The sequence below is a fragment of the Sorex araneus genome, chromosome 1 (genome assembly GCF_027595985.1).
Source record: "Sorex araneus isolate mSorAra2 chromosome 1, mSorAra2.pri, whole genome shotgun sequence".
NCBI lineage: Eukaryota > Metazoa > Chordata > Mammalia > Eulipotyphla > Soricidae > Sorex > Sorex araneus.
In genome coordinates this window covers 42,050,305-42,070,976 of record NC_073302.1, presented here as the reverse complement: position 1 = coordinate 42,070,976, position 20,672 = coordinate 42,050,305, and positions in this window count along the sequence as shown.

The window sequence follows — 20,672 nt, the reverse complement described above, 5'->3', positions numbered from 1 at the left end:
AGACATTTTTATATGATAACCATTTTTTTGTCTGCATTTTATTCCCCACTGTTGCGTGCCCGATTGGCAATGTTAAGTACTTTTCTGAAATAGCTAATCTTTCTAGATGTTCTAAAGTGCCTGATGCATGTTTAAAGTAGTAGTTGTAAAAATGCTTTGTAAATTAAAAGAAATTCCTGTGGGGGGTGGGGGGGAGGTGACAGAGCGCCTCTCTGAGCCCTGCACTTGGTGCACTGGGTGAGGCAGGAGCAGGGAGAGGGTCGTGCAGAGAGCTCTCTGCCGGCGGTGTGGTTACAGTGAGTCAGGCTAATTGTTCGTTGTGTTTGCTTTTTTTGTTTCACATTGCTGTATATAGAATATATAATGGACAGTGAGTGCAAAGCTAATCACATCTAATCCTTATAGATGTTAACAGAGGTTACCAGTGTCTAACCAAGAGTATATGTGCATTTTCTGCAAAATTTGGCAGGGGGAGATTGTCTTTTGAAATGTGAACATTATAACTGGGGTTGGAAGAGGGAGAGGTGGGGAATGGGTGGTGTTAGGCTCGAATGTTCGTATTTCCAGGACACTCCGATTCGATTACATGTGTGTAGTTGGTTCAAAACTGCTGTGTATATAGTGGACAGATTTAAGTCTTATTTGAAACATCTAGTCCATCTAGATGTTTAGAAGTGCCCAACATATGTTAAATGTAGAGGTAGTGAAATGCCACGTTGTAAATACCGTTTTTACTTTACTAAGGGGAAATACTGTCCTGGGAGTGGGGCTGTTCAATCACCTCTGTGTGTAGTGTGCTTGCCTGCTAAGTGGTTTGAGGAGGTGGAAGGGAAAGAATTGCAAAAGGTGATGTGCTAGTGTGTTTGTGCATACAAAGACATTTTTTAAGACAATCATTTTTGTTACACGCATTTTCTTTTGCTCTGTTTATAAGGGGCAGAATTTTTGCAGCATCTAGTCTCTAAGAGCTCAAAATGATTCTCAAAGTGGGCGATACTGCCCCCTAGGGGCCACTGGGAGGGATGGGGGCAGTAGTAGCCTTACGTGCAATTGGGGGTGCAGGGTGGGTCCTTTGTTTCCCAGAGGGTACTGTGAAAAGGTGGTGGTAGGCCAAATTAAATTTGGGGACCTCTGCTTTGGATTTTAAAAGTTGCTGGTGTATGGCAAAAAAGTAAAATTAGCACCTTTAAATCTGTTGACTGTTACAGGAAGGCTTTCTATAAAAGATTTTGGGGTATGAATTAGTTCTCTAAACATACATTCCTGTACTTGTCCATGAAGTTGCATTGGTGGTGGAGAGAAGAATAAGGGAAAAGTTAAGGCCAGAATGGTCATATTTAGAAGATGCCTCAAAATATAACCATTGTTATGTGTGCAGTTTGCTTTAATAGTGCTGTGTACATTGTGGACAGATTCTTAAATGAAATATCTAGTCTTTCTAGATACCTAGCTAAGTGCTGAATGTAGTTAAAAGTAGTATAGTGCTTGTAAATAAAAAGTCGGTGGGAAATATCCTTAGAAATGCAATCTTTAAGCCACCTCTTCAAACAGTATACTTACTGGGTTGAGGGAGGTGGAGGGGAACAAATTGCTGAGTAGAAATTTTCAGCTTATTTTCAGCTTACCTACTGCCCTAATATGTTACATTGTATTTCATCTATAACTTTACTGTATATAGTATATATATATATATATATATATATATATATACTGGACAAATGGGTCCTGATTTTTTTAAATACTTAATCTCCAGATATTAAAGAGGTTGCCAATGTATGACAAAAGTAGAGTTAGTAAACTAACACATTTGTAACTTAGTGTTAAAATTCATCAAAAGCTGTCTTCAAGAAAAAAGACCTTTAAAAAGAAAGAAAAGGACCTTGTTAGGAATGAAATTGCATTTACCCTCACCGGGGGTTGGTGGTGGAGTGGAAGAATTAGGGAAAATGAAAGGTTCTAGACCACAGTGAAGAGGCTTTGAGATAAAACCATTGTTACATGTGTGTGGTTTATTCAATACTACTATGTATATAGTGGACAAACTAAGTCCTTATTTGAAACATCTAGTCTTTCTAGATGTTTAGAAGTGCACAAAGTATGTTAAAAGTAGAGGTAGTGAAATTAACACATTTTGTAGATAGTTTTTTGTTAAAATACAGTAGAGGTAGTCTTTTGGAAATGGAATGACCAGAATGATCCACCTGCTTCTGAACAGTTTTCATTTGTGCTGGTTCAGAGAGGGAGGAGGGGAGCACAAAGGGCGTTAGACTCATGTTTTTAGTTAGGCGAGATTAGCCATTGTCCCTTATGTCTGTCTTTTGCTTTATTTAGCTGTGTATATATTGTATATAAAGGACAAATGTCCTAATTGCAAACATCTTGTCTTTCTAGTTGTTAAAGAGGTTGCCAGTGTAAAAGTAGAGTTAGTAAACAAGTCCATTGTGTACACTTTGTTGAAATTCTTAGGAAAGGCTTCTGAAAACAATTTGAGGGAGTAATAACTGTTACTATCCACTTGACTATTAGAGTCGTTTTGTCAACCCAGTCTGTCCACTGGGTTGATAGGGTTGAGAAGAGGCAGGATTCTAGGTGAGAGGAGCTGGAGTGACAGCACAACAGGTTGGTACTTGCCTTGCATGTGGCCAACCTGGGTTTGATTCCCCCTTACCTCCCAGCCCACCAGGCATGATTGCTGAGTGGAGAGGCAAGAGGAAGCCCTGAGCACAGCCGGGTGTGGGCCAAACCCCTCCCCCGCAAAAAAAATTTTTAAATCTTAAAAAAAAAAAAAAACCTAGGTTAGAAAGTTTTTTATGTAGAAGGCACTCAGATTGTAGTGGAAAAAGGACAAAACAAATCCTTGTTTGAAAGTCCAACATTAAAAGTAGAAAAGAATCTTTTTTAAAAAGAATTCATAGGAATGGTTGGATCTGGGAAAGGAGCTGATGAAGAGAATGCTGACTGTTGGGGAGGGGTTTGCAGGGAAGGGTTCTGTACCCATGAGTCTTATAGGCACGTTCAGATTATCTTTTGTTTTATATATGCATTTTAGTTAACATGGCTATAAGTCCTAATACAATATATTTTAAAAAGTAATATTAGTAAAGAATTCCTATATAATTTTTAGTTTTTAGGAAGGACTGTCTTCTGGGAATCTATTAATCCACCTCTTGGAGCAAGATGTGTCCTGTACTTGGCTACTGAAATGGTGAAGAAAGAAGAGGAAGGGTGAGGGAAGGGCTCTGATAGTAGCTCAGCTAGAAGACAGTCTAGGTTATAACTGTAGGTCTAGACGTGTACTTTTGTATACCCGTGTTTATTGTGGACAAAGTTCATTGATTACTTTGCAACATCTAAGCTTTTAGATGTCCTGAGGTGACAATGTATGATAAAAAGTAGAACTTAGTGAATTAACCCAATTTGTATATATATTATCTGTTGTAACTGATAGAAAGGGAGCTTCTGGGACATAACCTTGTTAAAACCACCTCTGAGTAATAAAACATCAAGTCTTGTTTCTGCGGTTGGCAGCACAGGGGAGAGTGACTTGCAGGCTAAGGGGCTGTTCTGGTCACATTGGATGTTGCTGGTTGGTTTAATGTGTCTCTGACTGCGTGCAGGAACACAGTGTTGGTACTTCGTTAGCACTAGGCTTCCTTACTAACATTTTACTAGAATGAGTGGATAATTCTCTTAGAAGCTTATACTTTTTTACTGGGTTACTTTATCTCGTTTTCACTTGAACATTACAGGGAATGCAGTATTTTAATTGTAACTATGCCAACATCTTTATCTAGAGGCCTTGCTGCCATTTTTGTCTTTTAAGAAATTTTCATTGCCAAGAAAGGCTGGATTAAAATTTTTCCTTCCAGTTAGTGTTGTGTATTTTTGTTTACCAAATACTCTATAGCTTTGGGACTTTGAAATGGTAAATATTCATGGCATATAAAGAAGCATGATACATAAACATATGATCTTAATAACATAATGGATGTTTAGTTGTGTAGGTAAACAGGACCTAGAAGGACATGTCAGACATAACTGCGTGTAATTGTGTATGACTGTTCTTTGCTTCTTTTTTCCATTTCCTATTCACATGTTAACTTCCCAAAAAAATTATAAATATTTTAAAAACCTGAAAAAAAAGAAAGTTAGAAAAATTTGAAAGTATAAAGAGAAAATGATGAATCAATACAAATTTTATCAATGAGTTATAATCATATTTCCAATATATCTTAATACAGTTATTTTTCTATTTCAGTGTTAAGAAGGTATAACACCATATATAATGAGCATAGGTAAACATGTTTTAATCTTGATTCTAAAATATATATCTTAATGAAATTATTTCATCATTCACTAACAGCTTTAGGGAAAATTACATTTAATACAGAGGGGAAAATAAAATTTTGTATGCATCTGTACATCCTTATTTTTTCTGACCTTTTTGTATCATAAAGTTTGACTTTAATTATCTTTCACACTCAAAAATTAAAAGCCTTTACTCATTTTGGCCACAGACCATGAAGTAAACAGCACAAAAGCATACTGCTCTTTCTGATTTTGTTCAGAAAATTGATTAATGTGATCTACCCAAGTAATTTCAAAGAAAATTAAAGAGTACTGGTTTTAAGTCATTTTCAAAACATTGAAGTCCAATGTGTTTTTGTTTGTTTTCATGACACACCCTGAGGCGCTCAGTTCTTACTCTTAGTTCTGCACTCAGAAATCACTTCTGGAGAGGCTTGGATGACTGTACCAGACTTTGAAGATCAAGCCCAGAGAAAGACTTTACCCTCTGTACTATTACTCTGGACCCTCATGTATTTTTTTTTTTTGCATTTTGGGGTCGCACCCAGCAATGCACAGGGGTCACTCCTGGCTCTGCACTCAGGAATTAATTACCCCTGGAGGTGCTCAGGGGACCATATGGGATGCTGGGAACCGAACCTCCGTCAGCTACGTGCAAGGCAAATGCCCTCCTCGCCATGCTATTGCTCCAGCGGCCCCGCCCCCCGTCATGTATTTTTTAATGGAATAACTGCAGAATATCAAAAGGACTGAAGTATAACATGAAGCTTCCTTTGTAAATCTGATGGAAGGTTTTGACAGGTGATGTCTGGTACCTTAGTGTCATTGAAAATTCTAATAATTTTCACCAGACTTCCTGAGGTGTAATTGATAAACTGAACTGCATATTCTTAAGTATACGAGATGATGATTTGATATATGTATACTTTGCTAAATGATTACTACACTCAAGTTATTTAGCATACCCATTACCTCAGATAATCAGTTTATGCATGGAAAGAAAGAAGACATACAGATGGGAACCCTTAAAATCTGCTTTTTAGAAGTGGAATTACTGGGTTTTATGGAAGCTCAATTCTTAGGTTGCTTATTTGTTTTGCCATACCCAGCAATGCTCATCAGAGCTTACTTCTCACACTGCACTCAGGGATGACTCCAAGCAGTTGGCAAGGGACCATCAGTTTGTGCAAGGATCAAACCTGGTCTCTACATGCAAGGTAAATGCCCTATCATGTTCTTTAGCTCTGGTTCCAATTCTCTAAGTGTCCAAGACTAGTGAGTGGATAAAGAAACTGTGGTATATATGCATAATGAAAGACTACTTGGCTACAAAGGAAAGATGAAGTCATGTAATTTGTTACCACTAGGGTGAAACTGGAACCTATCATGCTAAGTGAAGAGAGACTGACATTCTGTTGGAGGTGTAGTGTTAGAATACTGCATGCATGAACTCCTAATATAAGCAGTAGTGTATATCACAGTGACTCAAAAAAAATGAACTCTTGGTAAGTTGTAATGATTTACTTGGGGGTGACAATTTTTCTCCTTATATTGTTTTCTTTTGTGACAGATAATAAGTTTTAATTACAATAATTCATCCCATTGTAATATTTTGAAAGGAAATTTAACAATTACGTCCCCATATTTCACTTCTAAATGCTTGAAAGGCTACCAAAGAACAATTTGAAGAAATAATCAAGTTTCTCATAGACACTACATGGTGCCTACATGAGTAAATAATGACAATTAATTCTGCAGTCACTCCCTTATTGGTGGCTGCCAAAAGTCTTTTTATTTCAATTGTAAGACACATATAACTGCAGAAATTTGAACCAAATATGAATCTTTTAGATGAAAACTTTTAGAAGTAGAGTGCATACCCACCTTATATTATTTTTACACAAATTATACTATATTTAGTAGGGCATTGTTTTTCACATCGAAGCAAGTTATTTAGATTGTTTTCCATCCTACTTAATACTATTTTCAAACATAATTTAAAATAATAAATAGTATTTATTTTATGGCAATGACAAATGAAAAACAATACATACAGTAGTTTAGTTGAACTAGTTTCTGTCATTCTTGGGCTGGAGTGATAGCATATCAGGTAAGGTGTTTGCCTTGCATGCGGCCGACCCGGATTCCTCTGTCCCTCTCGGAGAGCTCAGCAAGCTACCGAGAGTATCCAGCCTGCAGGACAGAGCCTGGCAAGCTTATTCGATATGCCAAAAACAGTTAACAAGTCTCACAATGGAGACGTTACTGGTGCCCGCTTGAGCAAATAGATTAACAATGGAATAACAGTGCTACTGTGCTTGTGTCCTTATCAGGACACTTGGGATACTCGCCTGGGGAAGTACCTGAGTTATTCATCTTTGTCTCCCCAGCACCTAATATAGAATATTTTCAATGAATATTTTTGAATTGCTTAGGTAAGGACAAATAATGCATTTTAGGGTGATTTTTCAATTTATTAGTTGAACGCTACTTCTTAGAAACTTGTCAGTGTTTTTTTTTTTGAGGCTTTCTTTTGATTTTCATTGACCTGAGCATATTTATTTAAAAATTACTAATTAAATATAACATTTCAATGGTTCAAATTTAGATTCCTTCCGTTAAATACCAAAGTACGTTCTAGTATTCACAATTGTTAACTGTATAATCAGACAATCAAAAAGGAGAAGCAGATCTGCCATATACATGAGATATTTTAACATTTACACTCAAGGGAGACAAGATATCTTTCCGTCAAATTAAAACACTCATGAGAAATGTGCACAGGAGTAAAGCTCCCACGCCCAGACTCGCTGACTGGAGTAGAACTAGTCATCAAACTTGAAATGTGAAAAATTTAAATTTAGTAGCTGTGTAAGAAATAAACACTCATGTGGTTGGGAAGATGCCATATTGCTAGTCCATTATTTTGGCAGGTGTCTCCTAGAATAAACTGTTGAGAGGCATGGCATGATTTGATAGATTTGATAGCACTTTGACAGAACAGGGTCTCATATGTGAAGTGCCTGAGCAAATTGGCTTCTGAATCTCCCTTAACGAATTCCAAGTCAGAGCAGTTTGAGGCAACCATGTCACTTTAGATTATTCTCCTCTGGCCTCCAAAGATAACACAGGCTTCCTGTCAGCTCTCTGTAGATACTTTGCTTGATCAGTCTCAAGTTCTAAAAAATGGCTAAAGTGACTTGACTTTACTTAATTTCAAGTAAAGGATTTTTCCTAAGTATTTTGTATATGAATATCAAGTTTTTGGAATCCAAATCCCAAACTTGTCCATGTTTAAGTTCTTAAGTTTAAACAATACACTTAAATTTTTGACCCCTTATTTCTTCACGTGAAATAAAGGGGAGAACATGATCATATCTGTCTCTTAGATCTGTTTAGTGAATGAAACAATATAACCCATATAAAGTTCTTAGGATGTTACCTGCTCTGTAATTCATGTTCAGGAATGTCAATTATTAATATTCCAAATTTGTGGCCTTTATGGTCATTTGAAAACATATGCTTATTATAAAAATTCAAAAAACTTTTAAAAGTGTGCATATACAAAATAATCAGTAATCCTAAATTCCAGATATACAGATAACATAGTGTTTCTGCTTGTAGTCTTGTATGAATATATATGAATTATTTTAAAATTATAACCGATGTTTTTAAATTTTAATTTTATTTAATATTGCTTAATGAGCAGTTTCCCACATTTTCATATACCCTTCGAAAATCCAAGATACATGGGTTTATTTAAATAATCTGTTTGATGTTTAAGTCATTCTTAATGCTAATTTTTCATAAATTACTTTCCACTTATTTGCCTTTGCAAACATCTTTATAAAATAGATGGAATTAATATTTAAAAAATTATAATTTTGGCTCTATTTGTCTAAGTATTTTCAATACTATACTTTTCAACAGTAGATTCTATATGTCAAAATTTTCTCACTTTTTTTCATTACATATTGACATGTAAACATTTTGGTCTCTTATTTGCTGCATTAATTTGCATCTTAATATTTATCAAATATACATATTTTATTCACACATTTATTACTTAACATATTTACAGCTAAATTTATTGCCAAAAACATTTCACATTCATTTAAAAACACCTATTGAGGGCTTGCTATTTAACTGCCATTTGTATTTTCCTTCTATGATTTCCAATTTTTTACTTCAAGATTTTTTAATTGAATGTTTTTTACTTAAATGCAATGTAAAAAACCGTAATAAATAATACCATTCCTTTGTCAGCTCAGCAAGACTACCAAGATTTAAGCACCTTGTGCCAATACTTGCCACTAATATACTAGAAGCAACTATAAAGGGGAAAATGTGGGCAACTATCAGTTCTATGCAATGTTTGCTTTCAGTGTCTACACACGCTGCACTGTTGCACTGTAACACTGTCATCTGATTGTTCATCGATTTGCTTGAGCGGGCACCAGTAATATCTCCATTGTGAGACTTGTTGTTACTTTTTTGGCATATTGAATATGCCACGGAGAGCTTGCCAGGCTCTGTCGTGTGGGCGAGATACTCTCGGTAGCTTGCCGAGCTCTCTGAGATGGATGGAGGAATTGAACCTGGGTTGGCCACGTGCAAGACAAACATCCTATCCTATCCACTGTGCTATCGCTCCAGTCCATCTACGCACATATACATTTAAAAATACTCAAGAAATAATGGATCAAGATGCTAGTAAAAGATGTTTCTTGGTATATTCTCAAAAGAAACAGCTAAGAACATAAAGGACAGGACATAAGAATCCACAATTTAGGGAAAACTAAGATATCCTTGTATCTCAAAGTAAAACACAAATGGCAAAAATGAGGACATGAGCACACTTATGCTACACAGAACACCTGGAGCCTGTGGTTAGGAAATAAGGAACACAAATGGGGTAACTGTTTCAGCCAGGAACTCAGGATAAGGGAGAGAAAAAACTGTATTGGTGTATACCTTTGATTCAGGTGAAACTCATACAGATGAGCTGAGTGCACCATGCATTTTAGTACTGGGCAGAAGCAATATGGAAAATGTCCTATCTTTTATTCCATTCTCTGCTCAACAGGACTAGTACCAGTGGTAAAAAATGGCCTAATCTCTGATTGGAACTACAGAAAAGAGAGAAGAGACATCTGCATTTGCCATCAGTTTGAACCTGGCCTCTCCCCAACCATGCTCTCAACAATAAATAGACTCTTTATACTTTTCCTGTGGATGGTGCCCCCACTCCTGGCTGTCTTCACCAAGGACCTCAGAGAGGGTGGGTGGAGTCTCCCTCCCCGCCCCGAGCAGAGACCCAGCAGCTGAAGACCTCCGGAACCCATCCAAAGCCATGCTCAAGGCCATTCTCTGCATGTTTGGACGACCCTCACTCATGAAGGAACCGGCAGAGGAATCCAGGTGTACGGGACCCAGGGCTGAGATCTTCAAGCCCACTCAGATTGGGACTGGGCCTCTTCTACCCAGGTCCCCCATTTTCCAGTAGCTAGGCAGTCCCACCCACAAACTGCCCCCGTTGCCATGTAATCCCATCAATGGCCAACATCCAGAGACTATAAAACCAAGCTCCTGGAAGTGAGCTAGGCTATCTTATAGCCTAGTTCTCCCTTTCAGAGAACCTGGCAAGCTACCAAGAGTTTCCTGCCCACATGGGAAAGCCTGGCAAGCTCCCTGTGACGTATTCATATGCCAAATGCAATAACAACAATGGGTCTCATTCTCCTGACCCTGAAAGAGCCTCTACTGTGGCACCGATGGGAAGGACGAGTAAAGAGAGGCTGCTAAAATCTCAGGGCTAGGACAAATGGAGATGTTATTGGGCCTGCTCGAACAAATCAACAATCAATGTGATGATAGAGATAGTGATAGTGATGGATGGTAACAGATCACCTCAGTCAGTCCCTGCAAAAGTCAGCAAAGGCCAAAAAAGTTTAAAAAATAAAATAAGTCATGGAACCACCTGCTAGCAAATAAAAGCAATTTAATCCACTCATTTACTGATCCAGATAATTTTTTTAAAAAAAAAGAAAAACAGGGACATTTAATGCAATTTAAAAGGTATTGTTGTATCTAGGGCAACATGTTTATAATAGTGTTAAATTTATAACCTTAATGTAGAATGTCAAAAACTCTCCTGGCCACCAGAATGTGCCAAACTCTAAAACAGGGATATTTAAAGTAGAAAATAAGCAAACAACAATAGCAAAAATATAGTACATGGTAACTTAAAACCTCAAGGATATATGAAATCAAAAGGGTAAAACAACTTACCAGTACCCAACCTCAAACACATGGAAGGTAACATCTCCCTATGATGTAGAGAGTTCAAAATTGCAATAAAGAAACTCAAAAACTCAAAGAGAAGAAAACTTAAACTGCAAGTCAAAATTAATATAAGACATCTCAAAAGAACTTATCAGAGATATACAACAAAACTTAGAAAAAAATAATGAGCTCAAAAATAAAACTGATAAATAAGAAAATAATAGAAACTTTATGTGATGAAATAACAAGGAATCAAGACTTGAAGAACTCTTAAGTTGAGAATAAGAATTTCTCTAGAGCAAGAATTGCCAGGCAAAGTCAAAGAAACAGAACAGACTGAATGGAAAATTGAAACAATGAACTCTGATATAATGTGAAAATGATGAAGAAAAGAAAGAAATAAGATATTTTAAAAAGAACGAAATTTTATGAGAATATATAGCTATATTAGAAAGGGCAACATAAGGATAATAGGCACTACAGAAGGGGAAACGAAAGGAATTGAGAGCAAATTTAAAGTGTTCCAAAATAGAAAAGGAATTAAATATACAAATTAATGGAGCTAACAGAATGCTTGGCTATTTAAATGCAAAAAATCCTACACCATGACACATTGTAGTGGATCTATAGAGTCTAAAATAAAGAAGAATATTAAAGGTGGGGAAAAAACTATGCTATCTTGGTAAGCTGTGGATCCCATATTGGAAACCAGGTCAATCCTCATACTAATCCTTTAACTCTTGCAGTCCCTAAATCAATTTCTTGATGCAGTCTTTTTTTTTTTGGCTTTTTTGGGTCACACCCTGCAATGCACAGGGGTTACTCCTGGTTCATGCACTCAGAAATTACTCCTGGCAGTGTTCGGGGGACCATATGGGAAGCTGGGAATCGAACCCGGACTGGCTGCATGCAAGGCAAACGTCCTACCCGCTGTGCTATTGCTCCAGCTTCCTTGATATTGTCTTTGACTTTCTAACAAGTCTCCATGCAGGCTGCAACTATCCTTCTGCTGTAAACAGTGTTTGGCAACTGGCCATAGCAGACCTCTCCTCCCTACTGGTTAGAGTTTCAAATTATTTTCCAGATTCTCAAAGTTTTTAAGGTTTAAAAAAAGTCTGGGATTTTTCTCCCATCTCTGCTTAGGATGGCACTCTTTCACTGAAGACTTCAATTCATTTGCAAATGCAAACACAGGCAGCTAAACAAATGAAAAATAACTTTACATTTAAATGACCAGTACACCTCTAATGGCTTGCTGTCAGATGAGCACTGTTATATTCCTGGGTTTCTCTAAAAAGATTTAAGCAGTTCACATTTGTGAAACTAAACTTGAAGTCTTGAGTGTTAATACAAATATAGCATGGTGGTTACAATTAGTTTAGATTTATTTAGCTGCTTATATAACAGATTTTTTGATCCACCCCCCCCCATGCTAAAGAGCAAATGCAATGTATCTTTCAATATCATTTGGATTCAAATTTATTTTAACCTGTTTTTCAAGCCCAGCTGCCCTTTTTTCAAGAAATACACATGTAAATAAGCACTCCTCTTTGCAACAGCTCAGGGGAGCTACTTCATTTTTAGCAAATATGAGTTCTGCAACATCAAATTGTTCTGCAACATCATTCTGTCTCCATGGACTAGGCTGTTGAGAGCCAAGAGATATATACCATTTTTATTTAAGTACCAGACTAAAAGTTTTACTTTATTTGAACTTTTACTCTTAGAAAGTATGAATTGCACAGCAAAGAAGACTACCAGAGAATTTTGCAGACACCGAAACTAGTTGCTTGTTGTTTAAAATACACGAGTGTAAACAGTGCTGCATCTGTTAGATGCAGAAGGAAAGACTACAATAGGCCCAAAGAATGAGTTGAATATACTGATATCATAGATATTATCTAGTATTGAAAGGAGCATTTGAGAGAGGCAAGAAAGCTGCTCTATTAAAAAAAAAAGCTGCTCTAGTGAACTTAATACTAGCAAGCCATCTTCTAGTTATATCAAAATGAATGGTCACATCATAAGGCAGGTTGAATGCAGTAAATTTTAAGCCACCCATCACTCTCACCCATAGGATTCATATTAATAAGCCATAGAGTAGCATTTTAGTACACCAGAAAAACACAAGAGCAACAAACCAAAATCCAAAGGAGTTCCTTCAGGATAAAAACTTATTGAAGGGCCTGATCAATAGTACAGCAGGTAAGGCATTTGCCTTATACGTAGTCTATGCATCCCATATGGTTCCTCGAGCACCGCCAAAAGTAATTTCTGACTGAAGAGCCAGGATTCTGAACATCACCAGGTTTGACCCAAAAAGTCAAAAAATAATTTTTTTTTTGAGTACTGGGGCCAGGAGATCGACACACATTTTCTACTATCATCCAAAGAGACTAAACATTGCATAGATAAATTTAACCAGACCTTTCCTGCATGAGTCCACAAAATTATTTTCTTCAAGAAGGAACTTTGCTTAGGGCAAAGGTCACTGGACTGGCTCTTTCATGTAAAACTCACCAGAAATGTAACACCCTGGAGAAAGGTGTAAGAGGATCTTTTATAAATGAGTTCACTTCTTGAAGAAGAATGCTATGCTTTTTAAAAGAATTTGTCCTGGGCCAGCTGAGTACAGCCAGTAGGACATTTGCCTTGTATGCTACTGCCCAGGTTCCTGGAGTACTCCCAGGAGTGATCCCAAACCATGGAGCCAGGAGTAGCTCGAGACAACGCCACCTGTGGTCCAAAAACAACGTCCTCGTCAAGCCTATATAATGTAAGTGAAGTTATTTTTGATAAAGTTCTCCAATGATATTAGAAGTGGAACTTTCCCCCAAAAGTGTTCAAATATCTAATCTAAGAATACATAGGATTTGGCCATCACTTTCAGTAAAATATCAGATGGGGTCAGAGAGATAATCAGATAAACCTTGATAAAAAGTCTGAAGACTATGAAAGTTTGGGGTTTCTTTTTTTTTAATGATGATTTATTATGTGTCAGGGATGTTATTCTGGGTCTCTCCTCCTGACTAACTTCATCTGTCCTGATAATCTCCAGATTTATCCACATAGCAGCAGATTACATGCTATCATCTTTTCTTAGAGCTGAGTAATATTCCATTCTAGATGTACCTTTTTAATTTTATTTTTTATTGAATCACTGTGAGATACAGTTACAAAGTTTTCATATTTGATCCACCACCAAACCCGGCGTACCCCCCCTCTCCCTCTCTGCCTGTATGGCAGACATTTTTCACTTTACACTTTCCTTACTTTGGTTACATTCAATTTTCAACAGGAATCTCACTATCATTATTTGGAGGTTTTCCTCCAATAGTCAGACATAGTGAATGGCATCAATAGATTGTATGTTTTCATTTTTCAGAAAAGATCTAACGCAGCCGCGCAGTTTGGAGATGCCCCAGTCCCGCATCCCGGAGCCATGTTAGTAGCTGCTCAGTGTCGCTAGAGCTCCATCTGGAGAAGGTGTGCTGGCTGTAGCTCCTCCGTCTGGCTCCCCGGTGTTGCTGGCCCGGTCTGGGGTCTGGAGCAGACTTTGGCCTGCGTTGCTTACCGGAACGCCCAGATTCTTCTCTGTTGAATGCGGCAAGATGGTGCCGAGGTGGGCCAAGGGCGTGACTTGGAGCCTGGGCTGGCGCTGCCCCACAGTAAGGGGTTTCTTACCTTTTCTTTGTTTCTTGATTTCTGGAGGTAGTGGTGGGGAGGGTTGTTTATTTTGGGGGGCAAACTGGGTGGTTCTTAGAGGTTACTCCAGGCTCTGTACTCCTGGCAGGCTTGGGATGAAACCAGATGGATCATGTGCAAGGCCCTACTCATTGTACTACTCCTCCTGCCCCAGTTTGAATTTTTCCGAATAAATAACAGGAGGAAAAGAATTCGTAATCTTTCCTTTGATCATTTTTCTCATTGTGATACAGCAAATATAGGAACATTCTCCTCCCTATGAAATAAACTAGAGACTTGCAGTGTGGTTCTGGCCAGGCAGTCTGGTTTAGTGTTTTGTTTAACCTTCTTCCCTCCCTGATTGATGACCTTCTCTCATTCTTCATTGTAAGAAATGAACTAAGGGAGAAGCAAATTACCTCTCTTTCTGAAAAGCCCCCACCTTTCTGTGAATTAGTCTCAAATCCACAAAACTCCCATCTTCACATCTAGACATTGCGTCTCCCGATGTCTGGTAATGTTGTTATGGGTGACAATAATCCCCATCCTCTGAAAATAGACCTGACTATCAGAAGAGTTGAAAGTTCAGTGTATTCTAGACTCTCCGCAGTCTCACACTAAACACCCATATCTACTCAACACTCCTTGCTAAAACAGCCTTTGATTTTCGTGTCTCTATCCAGAAGATCTTGTCCCAAACAGAAGGAAAGTGTGTTCCCTTTTCAGGCATCTGTAATTACTTCCCTTGGTGACAACAGAGCAAGACTGTCTACACTGAACCAAGTTACATGTGATGCATAATGCTTATCCCACAATGGCCCCTCCTAAAACATTGCCTTAAAATTGAGTGAGTAAACTGGTCCTCTTAGCACTGTTAGGCATGATCCTGTGTACAGAGCCAGGAGTAAGCCCTGAGCACCACTGGATATATCACCAGTGGATATAAAACAGTGGATATAAAACAAACAAAAATAAAATTCAAATGAGTGAGTAAATGCACAAGACTGTTAGTTTCATTTACTATATAAAACAAGCTACAACCTCCCTCCACAGCAATCCTCAAGAGACTTTTTCCATAAGAAAGGGCAGTTTTAGAGCTTTGGCTCAGAAGTGACTTTCACCTTAGACTGGGTGTAGGTCTGGGGCAGAAAAACATGACCTCGGTCTTCTCTCACATTTGATCTCTTTACATATACAATAGAGACTCAGAGTGTTTTGTGGGATTAAATGAGATAGTATGTATACTCAACTAAATGATAATTTTAAAGCAAATATGTAGTTGTACTGGTGTCTCCACTTCAATAATTAAATACTATGAAAAATTTATAGTGACCTATCAATGATCTATGAATGACACAATCAGGCCATCCACCAACCAAAAAAAAGTTTGAAAGTCACTGTGAAATATTTGCAATATTTTCTCTTAATTTTAACATTTTACTAATGCAATGCCCTCTTATTTTCACTGACAGTTTCAAGATCAAAACAATAAATATTTTCAGTGGAATAAGATGACTAATAGGTGGAAATACATTAAATAAATTTATTTGGATTCTATGTAACTCAAATTCAAATTCATAACTCAGTTGAAGCATGATATTACTAAATATTATGAAAGATGCTTTATAAATCATCCTTTTGGCCTCTGCCATATAAAGTGATCATTATTGTAATTAAAGATAATCACTAGTTATGCTACAAAATGAAAACATTGCAATAAGCATACACTGACTGTAAGACTAATGCCAGAATTTAATCACTGGTTACTGAGGTATCTATAGCAGAAGAGATGAAATGAATAATAAATTTTGTGTGTTTGCATATCTCGAGACTTCTAGCTAAAAAAGTATCAATCACAATTGATAAAAAGTGACATATCTCAAAACTGAGACAATACAAAACTGATTTATATAAATATGAGTAATCAGCAAATAACATGGTAATCAAAACAAATTTGACACATCTAAATATATAAAAATAATGAAATGATTAATAAATTCAGATACAGTTACATTTTATAAATTATGCAACCACAAAGTGGATGTTTTATGGAGACTAAGATAACATGAGAAATCCCTTGGGTTTAAATATTAGAAGAAAATTATGATAACTTAATTTTTACATGTAATTATTATAATTCTATAAATAATATATATCTAGATTTTTAAACAGGTTAATATATTTATTTTCTTGATTAATGATGCAGGATAATATATTTCCTTTTCTTGTTTGATATATCAGGTGGTGCTCAGGGGTTACTGCTATTTCTGTGCTTAAAAAAACTCCTAGAAGTGCTTGAGGGACTGTAGATGGTGTCAGGGATCCAACCCAGAACTGTCACAGGCAAGTCAAGTTCCCTACCTGCTGTACCATCTCCCAGCCCCAGAATAATATTCATTTTTAATTATTTGCATTATTAATTTTTATTTATTTGGGGGTGTTCGACCACACCTGGCCATGCTGGCTTTATGTGCAAGGGTCATCCTTAGTAGTACTTGGGGGATCATACTTGGTGTCAGGGCTGGGAAACAGCAGAGTTGATTTTGAAACCCATTTTTTTCTCACTATGAAACTCCTTTTACGTAAAAAACATTATTCTACCTTCTATACTGGTAATATAAAAATTACTACCTCCTTGGAATGAAATTTTTTTCTCTACATATTTATTCAACATATATGTTTATGTGTATATGTCTATAGATATTTTCCCTAAACTTAATAGTTTAAAAGTAAACAGATGTCTATACAATCTATGTCTAGAAACAATATAACCCGAGAATTATTACGTAAATTATATAATTGACATGAAAGTTAACCAACATTAACTCAAGATGGTTGATTAGTTTTTTATTTCTTGATGATATTAGTTAATATTACAACCAATGGTACCCCAAATCTGCCAGTTTTATTTTCCACATACAAATCCAATAAATCTGAATACCTTGAATGAATTTCTAGAGAACATCAGTCTTCATACATTTGTTATCAAAAAAGAGCGATAGCTGAGTGAAAATCTTCAGTTATGAAGTTACCAGAGTTAAATTGATGAAATAAATGGAACCAGATAATATTTTAGAATTCTGGTTCTATTAAAATCATAATGCAAAAGGTGTTTACCTATCTTTAATACAATATAGCAATACTCCTTTGCTTGACATAATTTAATCATGTAATCCTTGCTTCCACTGGCTATATTGACCTTGTGGAAACCAGGATAAAACCATAATAAATTTCTTATCCAATGCTGTCTTACTTGAATAGTGCCTAATAAATAGTACACACTGAATAAATTTGTATTCATTAAATGAATGTTGAAAGAGATTGTCAAAAGGATTTGACTGCTGGTTGTTCTCTTAACTGGACCTGATTAATCAGTTCTCGCATCCCTTCCCTGGTCCTTAAAATATGGTTCTTTCCTGTACTAACAGCCATTTCTCGAATGCTGTCTTGTGAAAGTAATGTGTTATTGCTCAATCCTGTTAAGATTTTTATTTTTTTGCTTTTTGGGTCACACCCAGTGATGCACAGGGGTTACTCCTGGCTCATGTCCTCAGAAATTACTACTGGCGGTGCTCGGGGGACCATACGGGATGCTGGGAATTGAACCTGCAAGGCAAACACTCTACCTGCTGTGCTATCGCTCCAGCCCGTTAAGATTTTTGTGTCTAAACTTTTACAATTCTGGCAGGTCGGTGCAAAGATTTGGTTGTCTTATCACCCAAAACAAGTTTCTCTTTTTTTAATTTTATTGAATCACTGTGAGATAGTTACAAGCTTTCATGTTTGTGTTACAATTACAATGATTAAACACCTCCCCTCCACCAGTGCATGTTTCCTACCACCAATATCCCCGGTATACCACCCCCCACTTTCCCACCCTCCCACTGCCTCCATGGCAGACAATATTCCCCATACTCTTTCTCTACTTTTAGGCATTATGGCTTGTAACACAGACACTGAGAGGTCATCATGTTTGGTCCATTATCTACTTTCAGCACACATCTCCCATACCGACTGATTCCTCCAGCCATCATTTTCTTTTGGTCCCTTTTCTATTCCATCTGCCTTCTCCCCTCCACTCACAAAATAGGCTTCCAGCTATGGGGCAATCCTCCTGGCCCTTGTATCTACTATCCTTGGGTGTCAACCTCATGTGATGTTATTCTATTTGGTACATCTACACAATGGAATACTATGCAGCTGTTAGGAGAGATGAAGTCAAAACAACCTTCTTATGTAAGTTCCTTTGCATATTAAAACCATCATCTGCTAATCTGCAGTGTTCTCCCTTTCTCTTGGACTGTCATTTATTAACGACTGCACTTTTGTTTTATAGAGGCTATTTTGCTGTGAATTCTCCTAGTTTTTCTCTTAACCTAAGAATTCTTTTTTTTTTGGGGGGTCACACCCGGTGATGCACAGGGGTTACTCCTGGCTCTGCACTCAGGAATTACCCCTGGCCGTGCTCAGGGGACCATATGGGATGCTGGGATTTGAACCCGGGTCGGCCGCGTGCAAGGCAAACGCCCTACCCGCTGTGCTATCTCTCCAGCCCCAAGAATTCTTAATTTCACCTTTATTCCTAAGGATAGTTTCACTGAATAGAGATTTCTGGTCTGATAGATCTTCACCTTGAACTATTTAGAACTGTTATCATATGACTCTTCTTTGTTTTCATGAGAATTTTATTTTCATACAAATATTGGTTCTCTACATATAGCATACTGTTTTTCTCGGTTTATTTTCATGACATTTTTTGGTTAGAGGTAGTATATAGCAAATTGATTGTCAGAAATATTAGTAAGACATGTTTATACATGAACTTCTTTGAGTTTGTGGTGTAAAGTAGCAAAAATATAACAACATAAAATATAATTCAAAACGTTAATATCATAGGAGGAAGATACATCAGGATGGAGGCTTCCTTTGAAAAAAATATTTGCAAGCAAACTTCTCTCTATAGTATCCTTCCCCAAAGGGCCAAGAAAGACTATGCATAAAGGAGATAGACATGTTATTATAAACATGCTATTATATAATAATAATGTATATTATTATATTATTATGTTGACCGTTGATGGGATTACACGGTCAACATCCAGAGACTTAAAAGCAAGCTCTCTGAGAGGTACAGAAGAATCCAACCTGGATCGGCCATGTGCAAGACAAACGCCCTAACAGCTGTGCTTTTGCTCTGATACTAATAAAGTTAAGTATGTTGTTTTTGTACTTAGAATTCTCAAATATGACAAATTTTTCCCTCAAAATATGAATGGACTAAAACATTTTATATAATGAGCTTGTTAAATAAACACATATTTATGAGGCCATATCCTCAATTGTGAATAAAAAAAAAAAAAAAAAAAAGCAAGCTCCCAGAAGAGAGAGATGCAGAGAGTCTCTTGCCCGCATGCCTGGCTGTCTTCCCTGGGGCCCCTCGGAGGGAATGGGCTCCAGCTTCCCTCCCCACCCCGAGCAGATCTCCAGGCAGCTGAAGACCACCGGAACCTAGCTACAGCCATGCTCGAGGCCCCTCTCCACACGTTCAGACAGGCCTCACGCATGAAGGTATGAGCAGAGGAACCCACGTGTGTGTAATCCCATCAACGGCCAACATCCAGAGACTTAAAAGCAAGCTCCCAGAAGCACATGGCCGCAAAGTGGTCTCACGATATCTTGTAGCCTGCTTCTCCCTCTGGGAGAAACTGTCAAGCTTCTGAGAGTTTCCTTCCCACATGGGACAGCCTTGCAAGCTTCCCATGGTGTACTCATATGCTAAATCCAGTAACAAGCTGGGTCTCATTCCCCTGACCCTGAAAGAGCCTCAAGTGCAATATCATTGGGAGGGCTGAGTTGAGAGAGACTTCTAAGATCTCAGGGAAAGGACAAATGAGAGGTTACTGAGCCTGCTTGAGAAATCAAAGATTAATGGAATTTCGTGATTCGTGATTCATGATTATATTACTATATAATGTATGTTATCATATAACAGTGTATATTATTATAATCTATTATTATAGACATCTTATTTTCAGAGGAAAATTAGCAGCACAAAATATTCTCCACTCCTCTACAATGTGCTTCCCTTTCTAGGAGTCTATATAGATAGAAAAATATATATAGTTGTCTGTATTTAAGATAAAAGAAAAAGGATTATGGACCCTTATTGCTTCTTGTGTTTCCAACTCATTTCCTAGTTTGGTCTTTGCCTATTGGAGTCCTAGGATTAGACTTCTGTCCTCAAGGGTACCTAAAACTTTACAAATTCAATTTTAGTGTAAATATGTTCACTTTTCATTAATATTCTTGTCTGGAAGCAAATAATGACAGGAGATTCCCAAGTTTTTATAAATTTGTATTTTTTACATCCTCCCTAAGTAAGGGATTTGCTGTAA